Source organism: Delphinus delphis, chromosome 5 (genome assembly GCF_949987515.2).
Source record: "Delphinus delphis chromosome 5, mDelDel1.2, whole genome shotgun sequence".
Taxonomy (NCBI): Eukaryota; Metazoa; Chordata; class Mammalia; order Artiodactyla; family Delphinidae; genus Delphinus; species Delphinus delphis.
In genome coordinates, this window is record NC_082687.1 from 67885070 (window position 1) to 67903128 (window position 18059).

Genomic DNA, 18059 nt, shown 5'->3' on the forward strand with positions numbered 1-18059 from the left:
TCTTCAGATCTGATTTGATCCTCATTTTTACCTTTTCATGTGACTAGGAAGGAGTTCGTTCTAGGAGTAAAAGTGTCTGCTTTGTCATTTTTGTTGTTTGTTTGCTCGTTGTTCATTTGTTCATGTTCTTGTTGACACTTCAGTCCATGGTTCCTTTGCAGGAAATCTTTTTAAGTCATGTGTCTATTTTATGAGAGTTAATTGAACTAAAACTAGTGAATATTATCTAAAAACAGTTGTGATAATACACCTGGGCATACATAAATATGTCATACTGTGCCGAAAGCAAATAAAAGAGTGAGAAAACCTCCACCAACTCCTCTGTGTTCTGGAAAAGGCCACTCTTTCCTCAGGGTGGCTCCATGTGTGTGATCCCACCATGACACAAGACCATCTGACCTTGGGATCAAGTGAGGGCACTGTGTCAATTCGTGTAGTTATTATTATACCACTTCTGGGAGGCATGCTCCATACTTTGTGAACTCTAATATAAATAACGAAAATGCAGGTTTCTAGGAAGACTTTTACAAGAGCCATGAATTTAGGTATGTAGCAGAAGGTCCATAATCCATTCAATTAGCTATTATAAAACACGTTACAAAGATACTGAAGCCCAGAGAGGCTGGATGCCTTTCCCCTAATTCCACAGAGGGTTCTTGGCAATTAGGACCAGAAACCAGATCCTCTGAGCCTCAGGCGGACTCACTTCCCATTACACCATGAGATTATGAATGAGTAAATTTAGCAATTTCATGACTGAACTAAGTCGTTCTGGCCTCTTTTCAGCATCTTGCTGTGTGATGAAGGAGAAAGACTCAAGCCAAGAATGAGGAGAAGAAACCAGGAGGTAACAGCCCTGGAGATGGGAGAAGATTTTCAGTTTTCTGCAAGATACAAGGGCAGATCATTTATTTTTCTGTTGTCTCTCTAGCCCCCAGTTTCTGTTTGTCTCACTGACAAAGATCTCTATATTGTTTAAGATTCTCCTGAAAAGAGTTCTTTCGTGCCTACCCTATCAGATATTTGAGGACATGATATACAGTGTCACATTGATTATACTGATATGCATTCATTATATTCAAGGACAGCCAGCCAGAAAGGTATCTGGTGTGGCAATTTATAAGGAATGATACGATATCCCTGAAAATGTAATAAGATGAAGTTAATTATGTTTCCCTCCTGTACCAGTAAAGTTCAATCAGAGAAGTAAGACCACTATGAGTATTACGGGGTAGATTATTGATTATGGAGTTAGACCTTACACAATTTGGGGAGGATCTGAGGAAGAACGGGTCCAAAAAGTACCAGAGAAATGTACCTGGTGCAGGTGGACAAGTTGGATGCTAAGTGGAAATCAATGGCGGGAGAGACTGGTAGAGAGGTCTCTGGAAGGCTGTTGGCCCTTTGTGGCTTCTACCTCTGTTAGGTCACAGCAAAACATTTCCTGGCAGGTCTGGGATCACTGCTGGTCAGTAGGGCCAGCATTTGGGAAGAAGAGCTGGACTTCGAGTGGGAAAACCAAGAGCAAAGCGGAACCCACCAGCACCTCAGTGACTGCCCCTAACCACCTCTACCAACCTTCAGATGGTTGCAGATGGTTGCTGCTTCATTCCTGATTTTTAAATAGCACACTTCTCTTGTGGCTACCTTATGCTGCCTCTGAGGATGTGGGGCTGGCTCCACAAGGCTGTTGCTTTGTGTGTGGGACGTGCTGGTTTGGAGCCAGACCTGAATCACTGAGGATGTGGAGGTGAGGCAGCTAGGTGCCCCCTGCAGCTTTTCTTCTCAGCATTTGCCTAGAGCCTCCAGAAAGGAATGCAGCTCTGCTGACACCTTGATTTTAGCCTAGTGCTATGGTCTGAATATTTGTGTCCACCCCCTCCCCCCAAACTTCATATGCTGAGATCCTAACCCACAAGGCAATGGTGGGTCTTTTGAGAAGTGATTAGGTCAAAAGGTTGGAGCCCACATGAATGGGATTAGTGCCCTTATAAAAGAAACCCCACAGAGCTCCCTAGCCCCTTTCACCCCATGACAATACAAGGAGAAATCTACAACCCAGAAGAAGGCCCTCACCCCATCATGCTGGTATTTTCTTTTGTTTTGTTTTGTTTTGCGTTATGCGGGCCTCTTACTGTTGTGGCCTCTCCCGTTGCGGAGCACAGGCTCTGGATGCGCAGGCTCAGCGGCCATGGCTCACGGTCCCAGCTGCTCCGCAGCACGTGGGATCTTCCCGGACCGGGGCACAAACCCGTGTCCCCTGCATCGGCAGGCAGACTCTCAACCACTGTGCCACCAGGGAAGCCCCATACTGGTATTTTGATCTCAGACTTGCAGCCTCCACAACTGTGACAAATAAATTTTTGTTGTTTATAAGCTACACAGTCTGTGGTTCTTGTAATAGCAGCACGAAGGGACTGAGAACTATCTCCCCTGGCAGCCCACTGCCAATGACTCACTGATTTCGGGGTACAAAAGGCCGGCCCTCTGGTCTCAAGTGGGGGACACACTCTGAAGTGCATTTCATGCTCCAGAGCACCCCATGAGCCAGTCTGCACCAGCTGAGACCTCATCCTTGCTTAACTCCTTCATCTGCTCTCTTCTGGTTTTCTCTCTCCCTTTTTCCTGCGAGCACATCCTTGATAAACCATAGGCACCTGAATTCCTGTCTTAGGCTCTTTTTCTAAGGAGTCCCAATCCACGACCCCTCTCTATTGCATTCTCCTCTTCAGTTACATGGCCCTCTTGCAGTTCTTAGAACCCTGGACATTGGTTCATGATAAACCTTCCAAAGTTTTATTAACCCCATTTTACAGATGAGGAAACTGAGGTACATAGAGGTTAAGGTCATATGGCTTATAAATGTAGAGCCCTGACCCCAGGCTGTTTGACTCCAGACACTGTACCACTATACTGCATCTATTTACATTATTTAATTATTTCCTTTATTTGCTTGTTTACTTTGGTTATTGTGTCTCCTCCCACTAAAATACAAGTTCCTTGAGGGTATGAATTTTTGTGCATTCAGTCCACTGCTGTATCCCCTAGTACCTAAAGAAGTCCAGGCATTATACCAGGCCCTCAAATATTTATTAAACTACATAGTTTCTGTGACTTCAAGCTGTTCTTCTTTCTGGATTCAGGGGGGAAACAAATTGTAATAAGGGTAGATCAATTACTCAAATTTCAGCCAACAGCCACATCATGTAATAAATGCTTTGTCCTTCCCATCCTGGTTCAGCTCTGTAATAAGCTGGATGCAATATATTTAAGGCACATGGTGATTGTTTAAATATTTGGCTTCCATTTTAGAACCGTGGGTGCCATGCAGCTGTGTAATTGTTGGCTGAGATGATCTCTGGCATACCAAAGGCCAGAATTCGCAGTGATGATGTTGAGACCTTACCAGAGACATTCAAGGCTGGGAGAAGACCTGCATGCATCTAAGTGGAAAGTTCATGGCCAAAGTCATCTGTGATTACAATCTAGTGCTGCTCATTGAGACTTCAGGGAACCCCCAAAATAGCATGTCATCCCAGTTCCGAACTACTTTAGAAATAGACCCCAAAAATAAGACACAAGGAAATCAAAATATCGTGTTTGCTACTAAGAGAGCAGATATTGCAGAATGTGGCTTGGACTTAAGAACCAAATGTTTTCCTAACGCTAGACCCCAGAACTAGACAAATTTACCCATGGTGACTACAGAGCTCCCCAGGTAGGGCCTTGGTCCTATTAACTGATAGCATGAAGGAACAGAGCAGGACACACATTCTCTGCAGGGACACCAGCTCCCAAGGGGATTCCAGGGGAAGGGCTAGCGACCCTGTCCTGATTCTCCTTCTAAACTCACCTGCTGTATCTAGACAAATCACTGTATCTCCCCAAGAAGAGTGAGTGATAGTGCAGAGAGATGCCAGGAGTGTTGCATGATGGATATCCCTTCAATGAAAGGAAACATTAAAAGTGGGGAATAATATAATACTTGCCACGGTACTGCCCCATGAGCAACTGGATGACTCTTGAAGGAATTTCAATTATATTTTTGCTTTATCAATTTGGTGTTACAGAATATGTAATCATTAGCCTCTTACAGCTATCATTTTGCTTCATAGTTACCATAGCTAAAACCAGATTTAAATCATAGAATTTTGCAGCCAAAAGTAAAACTTCAAAGATCATCTGGTCTACTGCGCTCCTTTTTACAGATAATGAAACTGAGGTCCAGAACGTGGGATATTTTGTCCTATTACAAAAATGTATGCAGGTCATTCAGAGCCAGAACTCGGACTCCCTGTTCTCTTTCTTCTCAGTCCAAAGCCTTTATCCAATGGCCTGTGTTTCAGCTTGTCATCAAATTGTCCCTAGTGCCAAGAAGGAGAGGAAAGAGAAAACCTCTACCAATAATAAGACACAAAAACATAATATACAAGTCTATTTCACAGTCAAGATTATGAGGTGGCAGTAAGAAGATGAGCTGTTCAAGGAGAAGACAGCAATCAGTTTCACTAAATGATGTAAGGTGAGGGCCTCATCAACTCTCACTGTTCCTTTCATGACACCCCACACTGAAATTTCCCATCTATCCCTGTCCATGGTGCTGTGTTTACCTAAGACTGTTCAGGAAGACTTCGCGTTTTACTTCCATAAAATTCAAGAGAACTAGGTCATTTTTTAATATGAATATAAACTCCAGTATTCTAATGATGTCTGTTTTAAATTATTTATGCACAGCTCAAACCTCCTGGACATTGTTGTTTAAAAGTCCAACATTACTATGAATCATATAAGCTTTTTCTCAACAAATGGTAAAAGAAATGAGTGCTATCTCAGAGACCTGGAGGAGAGGGAAGTGTTATTTCAAGATTCTTCCTTTAATATAATATGTATTATAATATGTATATTAATATATATTAAGGCTGTAAAACAGGACTCAAATATAAAAATCATAAATCATAGTGTGTGAAAATAGAAATAAAGAATGTATTAATCATTATAAGTATATAGTATAGTAATAATGATGATTTTAAAATTTTATATATTCATGATTACTGCTGAAGGCATCCAATTATTCGTCTATCCCAATGCTTTTCCATATGAAAAGCTTGTGCTGTATTTTAAATTATAGAAAGTTTAGATGGGTACAGAAACTATCTATGGGGAAATGTCACTGTTTTAAAATTTCTTATTGAGACTACTTGCCAGTGTAACATAACAAGCAGCAACCTTGAACCATGAGCTATGGGTTAGATGTGCATATGGGCCGTGATGTTCGGAGATACAGGTGCTTCTCTATGCACTTTGGGCTCCGCAAGTAGGTCAGGCTACTGCAGAGGTTGTTATATTTTGCAGCACAGAGGCAATCTGGTTGCTAAGGGGGTAAAAGCCTTACCTGATGGACTACAGTCTCTCCCAGCAAATTCAGGTCACTGTATTATGGAAGTGCACTGTGGTGTCTTTTTTTGTTGGATCACATGAAAATTGTTGCAACCAGATATCTGTAACAGAGAAAAATAGTCCACTGGCCAGGCAATCATGCATTGTAAAGGGTATTTCCCCAGGCTCATAAAGTTTGTCCAGCATGGAGGATGATTTGCAAAGATATAGAGGAACTTGTGTGTGCATGTGTGTGTTGGTTAGTTGGTTTATATTTTAAGGAAGTAGCTACTTCAAGGAGAGTTTTTTTATTTTGGTTTTTGTTTGTTTGTTTTTCTGGAAGAGTTTAGCTTTATTCCAGACTTACACTCTTTGTAGACTTAAGGTGAGTTTTGGGACCTTTTTCCATCAGCAAAAACAAATTATCTTATAGGGCTAAACTTATAAAAACCAGGCTAGAATGCTACCTAACCTTGGAAGAAGTAGTTATCAATTCTAACTGCTAGACTCAACTGTGTTCCCAATTCTCACAGCAGGGATTTTGATGTTTTATTCGCCTCAGTATCCCCAGAAATGAGAATTGGGCGTGATGTAAGCACTCAATAAATATTGGTTGGATGAAGAATAAATCATTGATTCTAAATTTCAATCCTGCCTTTATCACCGCTGCCAATGTGATCTTGGGCCAGTTTTTAACCTGTCAGCATATCAGTTACCTCAAGGGAGACAGAGGCATGAAAGAATCCTGAGTGTTGTGAGAAGTCTCTTTACGTGAGACTTCTCGTGTAAAGTACCTTAACAAAGTATTTGTCATTCAATGTGAGGTCATTTAAAAATTATTTATATGTATATTTAAATAAAGTTTTGCTTTTATGAAATTATGATGTGGTAACATCATAACATTGTTCTCACTTCTGAGACTGTCAGTTTGATAGTGCAGACCTTACAAGATGAATGATTTCCCTAATTTTTCATAACTGTAAACTTTAACCTAGCCATTTAGAATTTTCTCTGATACATGCTCATTCAATCTTGAGATTTCAGTTTACTCTAGAATCTAAGACAAATGTGCTGTTGTGACACATCGTGGTGTCTAAAGTTCAAAAGCTCTCTGTGTTTATATTAGAAGAAAGATACAGAAAAGAAGTTATTAAGCTATACTAAAGATCAAAATTGACATGAAACACTGAAAACTAAAGCCATTTAGAGTGTTTATTGAGGGACAGCATTTACCGAAACTGAAAACCTGAAACTATAGTTACCAAATTATAGTTACTGTCTTTCTATTCTGTTAATGACAAGGATCAACAGATCCTAGGATCCTAAATCATCATGTGTCAGATTTGCTTGAAGGGATATATTTATAAAGGCATCTTATATTGTGTGATAGTCAGGTATAGATACATATAGATAGATACACTGATAGATGATAGATAGATTAGATATGGTAGATAGATAGATAGATAATCTCCTACTGGTTCTATTTCTCTGGAGAAATCTATGTATCTACCTTCCTATCTATCTATCTATCTATCTATCTATCTAAAGAGATTATGAGGAATTGGCTCATGTGATTATCAAAGTAGAGAAGACCCAGGATCTGCCACATGCAGGCTGGAGACACAGGAAAGCTGGATCAAGGGCCTGAGAAGCAGAGGAGCTAATGGTGTAAATTTCAAGCCAAGGGCCAGAGAGAAAGATGAGTCCCAGCTCAGTCAGTGAGTCAGGGAAAAACAAAGCAAATTACTCCCTCCTCCCCCTTTTTGTTCTGTTCAGGCCCTCAACAGATTGGATGATGCCCACCCACACTGGGGAGGACAGTTTACTGAGTCCACTGATTCAAATGCTAATCTCATCCAGAAATGTCGTGGATCACACTCAGAAATGTTTAGTTTGGGCATCCACGGCTAGTCAAGTTGACACATAAAATTAATCATCACATTTTGTTTTCACTAATTTTTTTTATGGAAAAGATGAATTCTAGTTCTAACATTCCTAATAAAGAAGTTAAGTATTCCTATTAGAAGATTCCAGGTCTAGTAGTAGCTTCACTTACCTATTATTTAATTACACTTAAAACTTTGGGTTTTTTAAATTAAAGAATCAGAACAATTTTTTTTATTGGAGTATATTTGCTTTACAATATTGTGTTAGCTTATACTGTACAGCAAAGTGAATCAGCTATATGTATACATATATCCCCTCTTTTTTGGATTTCCTTCTCTTTTAGGTCACCACGGAGCATGGAGTAGAGTTCCCTGTGCTATACAGTAGGTTCTCATTAGTTATCTATTTTATACATAGTAACAGTAGTGTATATATGTCAATCCTAATCTCCCAATTCATCCCACCCCACCCCCCTTTCCTCCTTGGTATCCATACGTTTGTTCTCTACGTCTTTGTCTCTATTTCTGCTTTGTAAATAAGATCATCTATACCAATTTTTTCAGATTCCACATATATGTGTTAGCATACGGTATTTGTCTCTTTCTGACTTACTTCACTCTGTATGACAGTCTCCAGGTCCATCCATGTCTCTACAAATGACCCAATTTCATTCCTTTTTATGGCTGAGTAATATTCCATTGTATATATGTACCACATCTTCTTTATCCATTCCTCTGTTGATGGGCATTTAGGTTGCTTCCATGTCCTGGCTACTGTAAATAGGGCTGCAATGAACGTTGGGGTGAATGTGTCTTTTTGAATTATGGTTTTCTCTAGGTATATGCCCAGTAGTGAGATTGCGGGGTCATATGGTAATTCTATTTTTAGTTTTTTAAGGAACCTCCATACTGTTCTCCATAGTGGCTGTATCAATTTACATGCCCACCAACAGTGCAAGAGGGTTCCCTTTTCTCCACACCCTCTCCAGCCTTTATTGTTTGTAGATTTTTTGATGATGGCCATTCTGACTGGTGTGAGGTGATACCTCATTGTAGCTTTGATTTGCAATTCTCTAATGATTCGTGATGTTGAGCATTCTTTCATGTGTTTGCTGGCAATCTGTTTATCTTCTTTGGAGAAATGTCTATTTAGGTCTTCTGCCCATTTTTGGATTGCGTTGTTTGTTTTTTTTGATATTGAGCTGCATGAGCTGTTTGTGTATTTTGGAGATTAATCCTTTGTCAGTTAATTCACTTGCAAATATTTTCTCCCATTCTGAGGGTTGTCTTTTTGTCTTGTTATGGTTTCCTTTGCTGTGCAAAAAACCTTTGGAGTTTTAATAGGATACTAACCCGGAAGCCCCATTATAACCAACGAGAAAAAATGTTTTTAGGCCTCACCACTGTTCCCCAGCCCCTAAAACACTGGTTGGAACATTTCAATGTACTGTAAGGAAGAACTCAGAGATGGGTCCCTAGGAATATGGGACTCCCATGGCTACTAATAACATACCAGAAAATCCAAGAAGCTGTGCTGATTATATCAGTTTTTGCCAACCCAGCATCTTCTAGGATCATGCTCCTTAAAACTCCTTAAAACAAAAACAATAACAAGAATAATAAGGGCTAATACTTATTTAGCAATTACTTTGTGCCAGGAACTGTTTTAATGAACTTATGTATATTAACTCATTTAACCTCATAATTACCCTATACAGTAGGTTCACTAATACTATACCTATATTACAGCTGGGGAAACAGGCACAGAGCGAAGCACCCAAGATTACACAGTTACTAAATGGCAAAACATACCCCAGATTCCATGCACTTTCCCTACCTAGGTACACATGTACCGTATCTGTACTCATGTAGTAAAGCAGACTTTCAAGTTAATTGGGTCAAGTAAGGAGGATCTAATGTGAGATATAATTCAGTTCTTCCAGATTTTATTCTTTTATACTCACATTATTCCTTTTTATGCTGGACTTCATGACATTTCACCCCTAAATTCTTCAGTATACAACTCACAAATATAAGGACATCCTATGTAACTAAAATAAATATTTATTATGCCCAACAAGCCACAATATTAATCATCTTAATGAGTTTTAATATCATTTATGACCCAAGCCATATTCCAATTTCCATAATTGTTCCCTCAATTGATTCCGTAGCTGTTCAAAACTGTTCAAACTAAAACAAACAAACAAACAAACACTGTTCAAACTAAGACCTATTCTAGGACCACATGTTGCACTCGTGGTTGTGTCCTTTAAATTTCTTTTCCTCTATAACATCCTCTAGTTTTTTTTTTTTTTTTTTTTAGTTGTGGCATGCCGGATCCAGTTTCCTGACCAGGGATCAAACCCAGGTCCCCTGCACTGGGAACGCAGAGTCTTAACCACTGGACCACCAGGGAAGTCCCCAGCCTCTGTTTTTATGGTGTTGATTTGCTGAGAGCCCAAGACAGTTGTCCACTGGAATGTCTCACCTTTCAAGATTTGCCTGAATGCTTTTTCGTAGTGTTTAGCCTGTTCCTACTTTTCCATTTATTTTCTGTCTTTTAGATACTCTTCTGATACTTAGAAGGGCAAGAAAATAAATCAAGTCTGTAGGCTGTTAGAGGAACCTAGAAAGGAAGTCTCTGAAGACTGAAGAGGGGAATGAGAAGGCACTAAGGACTGAAGGAACATGTTTTGGATTATCTCTAGACTTAATCCATTTGAGTAATTCCTGGATGAATGACTACAAGTAACCGAGAGTTCAACAGCCTAAACAACTTTCATTCTGAACAAAGACTAGAAATTGTAGGTACAAGGCAGCTTTGTGAAATGGAGGCCAATATACAAAATAGGATTTTTGTTTTTTGCCTAACAAGCTTTATCATATTAGGTGGGGCTTTGTGATACAAATTCTGACTCCAATCTTTCCTGGGTCAAAATGTAAAGCAGCCAGGTTAGTTTCCTGGGCAACCAACAATGTAAGACTGGTGAGTTGTAAACTCAACTTGTTGCTAACTTGCAGTCACGAAAGTCTTTTGAATCTTTGTTCAAAGACAACTCATTTGAATGTGCTTTAAATGCTCAGGAAATTGCCCTGGAAAACCTTTATTCAAGGTAGGTCAACAAAAAGGGCTGTTTCCATAGTATTATTAAAATAGACTGGATCCATTTCAAGATGCTTCCTGAATTGATCCACTCACCAAATATCCTCAGGCCTACTTTGGCCAGAACCATGGACACATTACAGGACACATTCATTCATTATAGCGAATTTTAGCTCATTTCACCAGGGTTCAAAAAGAGACATGTTCTTGTGTCTCCAAATAGATGCATTTGTTCAGAGTCTATCCACTCAGGAAAATTCAATCTCGTGAATTTGATGGGGGCAGAGTGGGGAGGTAACCGTTCTCCTAGAGTCAAGAGAGAGGCTCTGGGGCTCCGGCACAGTCCAGAGCATTTTAGAAGGCCCTCTGATCCCCTCTGGCCACTGTCGAGATGTTCAATGTCAAAATCCACATGGTCCCTTGAAAGTGGTGGTCCCAACCCAACACCAGAACTTTTGAAGGCAGGTAAACTAAATGTTTAGTGAACCTCATTTCTCAGGGCACACTGGAGCTCTTTTGAGGTCCTTCCACAGACCAGAGCTACGGGAGGGAGAGAAGTGCTGGTCTCTGCCACTCCAGGTCCTGCACACCCCTGTTCCCTCTCCAGTCTCTCAAAAAGCTCAAGATCTTCCCTCTAGGATCAGTCTACTTCTTCCTCCCCCAGCTGGGGCTTTTTTCCTGCAACAAAATTCTATGGAGGAGTGATGTTCCGGATCCCTGTTTCATGCTTTATTTATTTTTTTATTTTTATTTTTATTGCGGTACGCAGGCCTCTCACTGTTGTGGCCTCTCCCGTTGCGGAGCACAGGCTCCGGACGCGCAGGCTCAGCGGCCATGGCTTACGGGCCCAGCCGCTCCACGGCATGTGGGATCTTCTCGGACCGACCGGGGCACGAACCCGTGTCCCCTGCATCGGCAGGCGGACTCTCAACCACTGCACCACCAGGGAAGCCCTCGTGCTTTATTTATGATCTCCCCCTTTATACCTCTGATTCAAAAGACATCAACGATCCTGGAGGTAAGGCCACCCTCGAGGAGTTTCTCACAATGGGGCAGTCCTGCTATTTGTTCAGGCTGCTGAATGAGTATGAAACAGAAATTAATCTCTCGAGGTGGTTTTTTAGCCACAGACATGAAGGTGAGAAAGACAGTCCCTGCCTCCAGGTATCTCAAATAAAGAGGTCATTAAAATATAGCACACAGGAGAGATCCCTGTACCAGAGGCTAAGGAGGGTTTTTCTGGAGGATATCAACACTTAAACTGCATGCCCCACTTATGTACCAGGCACTGTTCCAAGCCATTATTTATATAACTATAGACTATAGACGTACAGTGGGGCTATCACTGGAACTCAGACAATCTGGCTCCAGAGTCCATGCCCTAAATTCCTAGGCTCTACAACACCAAGAGTGAACTGTAATGAACTCTGGGATGATAATGATGTGTCAACATGGGTTCATCAGTTATAGCCAATGCACCATTCTGCTGGGAGAGGTTGAGAACAGGGAAGCTGTGCATGAGCAGGGGCGGGGCGATATGGGAAATCTCTGTACCTTCCTCTCCATTTTGCTGTGAACCTAAAACTGCTCTAAAAAGGAAAGTCTATTTTTTTTTTAAACAGAATTATGCCCTGCAAGGAGCAAAATCTATTCTTGTATTTACACCCTGTTGTGAGTATTTTTTCACCATAAAATCAAATTGCTTTTCTCCTACCCCGACTCTAGCCAGGTGGGGAGGCTCTTCTAGGGAGAGGCTTGGATCAGACACCAGTTCACAAAGATGACAACGCACCCTTGGAGTGAGGTCAAAATACTTGCCCCGAGATATTACTGGCCACTGCCTGCTCACATATTCTCTCTGCTACACCAGGAGCCTTCTGGGTTTTGCCTTCAAAGGGCTTTGCATGTTACAGGCTATGGGAAGCAGCTCCGGAATATGAAAGTACTAAATTAACTTTCAGGATGTCTCTCATGGGCATTCATGAGAGAAATAAAGGAGAGGCCTGTCTCAGGAACACTGGAGACACAACCAAATTGATGTACACTCATCTTCATATTTCAGATTTTCCCTATTTGGGCCAAAATTATGATCCTTGGGGCTGACTTTGCCTCTTGCTGAGTCTGGCAGTCTCAGCATCAAATCTAGACGCAGCCAAAGCAGCCAGGGCTCTTGGTCGATGGCCCAAAAGCTCAAGCTGAGAGCCTGGCAACACGCTTCTCCTGACAGCGGCGCCAGTTCCCAGAGGAAAGCAGGACCCAGGCTCAGTCTTTGCGTGACGCCTCCTGTAAACCGGACTGCTCGGCTTTTGCGAGACTTGACATTATTTATTCCTCAGAGAGGGAATGAGTGACTCACGAGATCTTGTGATTCATAGAACTAGGCGGCTGGCAAGTGGAGAGCTGGAGGGTGAGGGCTGCTCTGGCCACCCCGAGGTCACCCAAGATGCCCACACACACACCAGGTCAGAGCCCCTTTCACCCAGCAGGGAACAGGTGGCTGCGAGGGAGCCCAGAGCCCCTGTGGTGCTGATTGAGATTCCCACAGCGTTTTGTTTTTAATGCATCCCCTGCCCTGCTCTCCCTACTACGGCCTGCTCTTCAGCCAGCCACACTGCCGGCTGCTCCAAACTGTTTGTCTGGGTCCCTCTCCCTCCCTTGCTGCCTAAGCTTCTCTACCTGTCTCTTCTTTTGCATCCGTTTATGTGTCTTTTCTGCCCACTGAAGCTACTGGAGACATACATATTATAGAAGTTAAGAGCATGAGTCTGGAGCCAGGCCACTAAGGTCTGAATCCTGACTGTGCCTGTTTCCAGCTACGACCTTGGCCATGATACTTAACTTCTCTGGGCCTCATTTTTCTTACTTGTAAAGTTGGAATAATAATACCTATTTCCCAGGTTGTTTAAAAGGCCCTGCAATCATTTGGGGAAGGAAAGAGGGAAAAAAGGAGAAAAAGAGACTGTGAGTCTTGGACTTCCCTGGTGGCACAGTGGCTAAGCATCCGCCTGCCAATGCAGGGGGCATGGGTTTGAGCCCTGATCCAGGAAGATCCCACATGCTGCAGAGCAACTAAGCCGGTGCACCACAACTACTGAGCCTGCGCTCTAGAGCCCACGAGCCACAACTACTGAGCCCGTGTGCTACATCTACTGAAGCCTACGCGCCTAAAGCCTGTGCTCTGCAACAAAGATAAGCCGCTGCAATGAGAAGCCCGCACATTACAACGAAGAGTAGCCCCCGCTCGCCGCGACTAGAGAAAGCCCACGTGCAGCAATGAAGACCCAACACAGCCAAAAATAAATAAACTTATAAAAAAAGAAGAGAGAGACTGTGAGTCCCTTGAAATAAAGCACCAGGTATAATTCATTTTTTATTCTGTGCCTCGTTACATTCAATTATTCACTCTTGAGGTCATACAATGTTCTAATTACTGGGCAAGATCAGTCCCTGTCCTCAAGGAGCTCACAGTCAAGACGGGTGACCATGAATGACATCAGTGCTTGTAACACAGCATGATGGCAGCTCAGGGACAGTTCTGAAACGCATGGCTCTAGAGCCTGGGTTCAAATTCTGGTCCTGTCACTTCCTGACTAAGTTACTAGCATCTCCCTCATGGGACTGCTGTGGGGATGAAGTTAAAAGGTGAAGAGAGACCAGAAGAGTACCTGGCACATAGTGTTTAATACATGTTCGTTATAAATGTTAAGCTTTTATACATATATATGCATAACAGATACATACATATGCACACATACATATGCATAATAGGTATCCACTGCAAAGTGCCATGGGAGCCCAGGAGGTGGGAAAGCAAACTTGAGTCTGGCCAAGCTGCCGAGAGGAAGTGATCCCTAGGCCCAGTCTTTAAGAATGAGTAACACCCTCAACAAAGCAAAAAGACAACCTACTGAATGGGAGAAAATATTTGCAAATGATATGACTGATAAGGGGTTAATATGAAACATATATAAACAGGTCATACAACTCAACGTCAGAAAAACAAATAACCTGATTTAAAAATGGGCAGAAGGGCTTCCCTGGTGGTGCAGTGGTTGAGAGTCCGCCTGCCGATGCAGGGTACACGGGTTCATGCCCCGGTCCGGGAAGATCCCACATGCCGCGGAGCGGCTGGGCCCGTGAGCCATGGCCGCTGAGCCTGCGGGTCCGGAGCCTGTGCTCCGCAACGGGAGAGGCCACAACAGTGAGAGGCCCGCGTACCGCAAAAAAAAAAAAAAATGGGCAGAAGACCCGAATAGACATTTTTCCAAACAGGACATGCAGATGGGCAACAGGCACTTGAAAAGGTGCTCAGCAACGTTAATCATCAGAGAAATGCAAATTAAAAACCACAATGAGATATCACCTCACACCTGTCAGAATGGCTGTCATCAAAAAGAACACAAATAGCAAATGTTGGCGAGGATGTGGAGAAAAGGAAACCCTCATACACTGTTGGTGGGAATGTAAAGTGGTGCAGCCACTGTAAGAAACAGTATGGAGGTTTCTCAAAAAACTAAAAATAGAACTACCATAGGACCCAGCAATTCCACTCCTGGGTTTATATCCAAAAAAACCCAAAACACTAATTTGAAAAGATACACGTACCCCAATGTTCATAGCAGCACTGTTTACAATTGCCAAGATACGGAAGCAACTTAAGCAACCATCAATATGAATGGGTAAAGAAGATGTAGTACATATACAATGGAATACTACTCAGCCATAAAAAAGAATAAAATTCTGCCATTTGCAACATGGATGGACTTGGAGGACATTATGCTAAGTGAAATAAGTCAGACAGAGAGAGACAAATACTGTATGATATCACTTATTTGTGGAATCTAAAAAATATGACACACTAGTGAATGTAACCAAAAAAGAAACAGATTCACAGATATAGAGAACAAACTAGTTGCTACCAGTGGGGAGAGGGAAGGGGGGAGGGGATTAAGAGGTACAAACTATTATGTATAAAATAAGCTACAAGTATACATTGTACAACACAGGGAATATAGCCAATATTTTATAATAACTATCAATGGAGTATAAACTTTAAAAATTGTGAATCACTATTTTGTACACCTGTAAGATATAATATTGTACCTCAACTATACTTCCATCAAAAAAAAAAAAAAAGAATGAGTGAGAGAGGGGTGGAGAAGCTGAAGCTCTAGCACATGCAAAAGCATGAGAAGGGAAAACTTCAGTCACTCTGTAGGGCTAGAGGGCCAAAGATCGATGTGCTGAAGAGACAGGCAGGAGCTGAACCCTGCGGGGCCCTGCTGATGAATTGGGATCTTTCCTGAGGATAGTGTGGGGCTATGGAAATTTTTCAAGCTGCAGCCAGCCACGAACGTTTTGGCACTTTCTAAATCAGCCACATTTTTCATAGCATTAGCCAGCGACCATCAACTTTGTGATCACGATCCTGAGGCAGCTGAAGCACTGCCTAAGAAAGGCTCTGCTCGCGACATTGTAAATGAACTGTATTTCAATAAAAAAATTTTTAAAAAAATAAAATTAAACAATAAGAAAGGCTCTGTTCAGTGTTATCTACTTCTAGGGCCAAGGATATTTTATTTTATCCTCATTCTTTGGGAAGTGATCAATCCTTTGTTGGAGGGACCCCTGTCTTTTCTCTTTTGTCTCTGAAAGTGCCTAGAACAATACATGGGCACCTCAGATTTGTCCAACCAGTAGCAAGTGATGAACTCACATAATACACATTGCATATTGGTAACTTCTAGTTATTTAAGACCATTAACAAAAACATTCTGGTGGAAAGTAGAAATGAGGGTGGGGACATAGACTTTATTGTATCAAGATGTTAAAAGGACAATCGCCCGTAGCATGTTTGTCAGAAGATAAACTTCGGTGTAACGGAGAGCTGTTCATTTTTATAACAAAACCAATCATAAAGCTCTTCTTTTTAGACCATGAAGTGGCAGAGGGTTATTTCTGACTTCCGGTAATACAAAGTAAAATTAGCAATGGAACTGTATCCCCTTTCATTTGGAGGGGCAAGTGGGAGTGAAAAGAAAGCGGTGAATCACATGGAGGAACGTGGTCTGGGGGATGTACTGGGGGGAACACAGATTCTGCCCAAAACAACAGTATCTCGACAGGCAGCCTTTGGACCCAGGCTCACTGATTCATTCGTTCTTTCAGCAGCTCTTTACTGGGCCCCTCCAAACATGAGAGGCTAAGTACACAATGGTGGGCAAAACAGACACCGTCTTTTTCTGTACTTCATGAAAATGACATTGAGGCAGGAGGAACAGGTTTTAAAGGAATAAGCACACTAAGAGGTATGTAACAACAGCTCATGATAAGAGCTATGAACGAGGAGAAGGAAGACCCACTTTAGGCTGGGTTGGGGCTGGGGAAGGTCCTCCTGAGGAAGAGTCAGAGAAGGATAAGTAGGAAAAAGCCAGGACAAGACTGATGGGGAAAGGAGTCCAGACAGGGGGAGGCTCCATGCCAGGCCTCAGGTGGGAAGAGCTGGGTGAACTCAAGGAACAGAAGGAAGGCAAGGTGGATGGCAGAGGGGCCAGCAAGGGGGCTGAGGCCGGAGGAGTAGAGACCAAAATTAGGCCAGGAAGAAAAGATGAGAAATGATGAGGGCCTTCCAGTGATCCACACTTCTCTCTTCCAACTCAGCACACTCCAGGAGTCCCAGTGGCATGTCAGGGAGCAATCGCAGCTGAGGTTGGGGTGAGTGATACAGGTAGTAAAAGCACCCAGCAGCTCCCCCTATGTGTAGAGGTTGGGAGTGGCAGGAACGGGGAGGACATGGACAAGGAACAACGGAAAGAGAACGCTTGGGAGCCATGTTGACCACGCTTTGACTCCAAGCTCCCAGTGTGGTCTTGCACAACCCAGTTGCCTAGTCCATAAAATGCAGGTAACAGCACTCACCCTGAAGAGCTGTAGGAAGGATTGCATAAGGATGGGCAAAATGGGTGAAGGGGGTCAAAGGGGCAAAATTCCAATTATAAAATAAGTTAAGTCACAGGGATGTAATGCACAGCACGGCAACTATAGTTACTAATACTATATCTCATATTTGAAAGTTGCTAAGAAAGTAGATTTTAAAAGTGCTCACCCTGGGCTTGCCTGATGGCACAGTGGTTGAGAGTCTGCCTGCCGATGCAGGGGACACGGGTTCGTGCACCGGTCCGGGAAGATTCCACATGCCGCGGAGCGGCTGGGCCTGTGAGCCATGGCCGCTGAGCCTGCGCGTCCGGAGCCTGTGCTCCGCAACGGGAGAAGCCGCCAACAGTGAGAGGCCTGCATACCGAAAATAAAAACGAGAAAGTCCTCATCCCAAGGCTGGGGGGCTGACTTTTTTTGATAACTACATATAGTGAAAGATGAGAACTAGACATATTGTGTGATCATTTTGCAATGTATACAAATATCGAATTGTTATGTATACAAATATCGAATATAATGTTATATGTCAATTACACCTCAAAAAAAGAAAAAACAGGCTGCAGGATGTAGCCTCCTGGCCCAGGGAGGGTGTTCAATAAATAGCTGTCGCTGTTTTTATTGGGAAGAAAGGAGTTATTTGAAAGGCAAAAGAATCTACCAGGTGTCAGGACAAGACCTGGAGGTGAGGTGGGAGATTCTAGCAACAGCCGGGTTTCAGCTTGGGCACTTGGGCATAGGTGTGAGGCCACCATCAG

General features: G+C 42.6%; 1 long non-coding RNA gene across 2 annotated transcripts in view; it reads right to left on the minus strand.

Moving 5' to 3' along the window:
- Positions 1-18059, minus strand: part of LOC132425984 (uncharacterized) — a 48092-nt gene that overhangs the window by 29866 nt on the left and 167 nt on the right. Inside the window, exons 2-3 of one of the 2 annotated variants that reach the window (XR_011246483.1) lie at positions 17474-17658; positions 5393-5498 (exon numbers count right to left, since the gene is read on the minus strand). This is a non-coding gene — a long non-coding RNA (uncharacterized lncRNA). The remainder of the gene's footprint in view (positions 1-5392; positions 5499-17473; positions 17659-18059) is intronic. The other variant, XR_011246482.1, reaches the window with a different exon arrangement.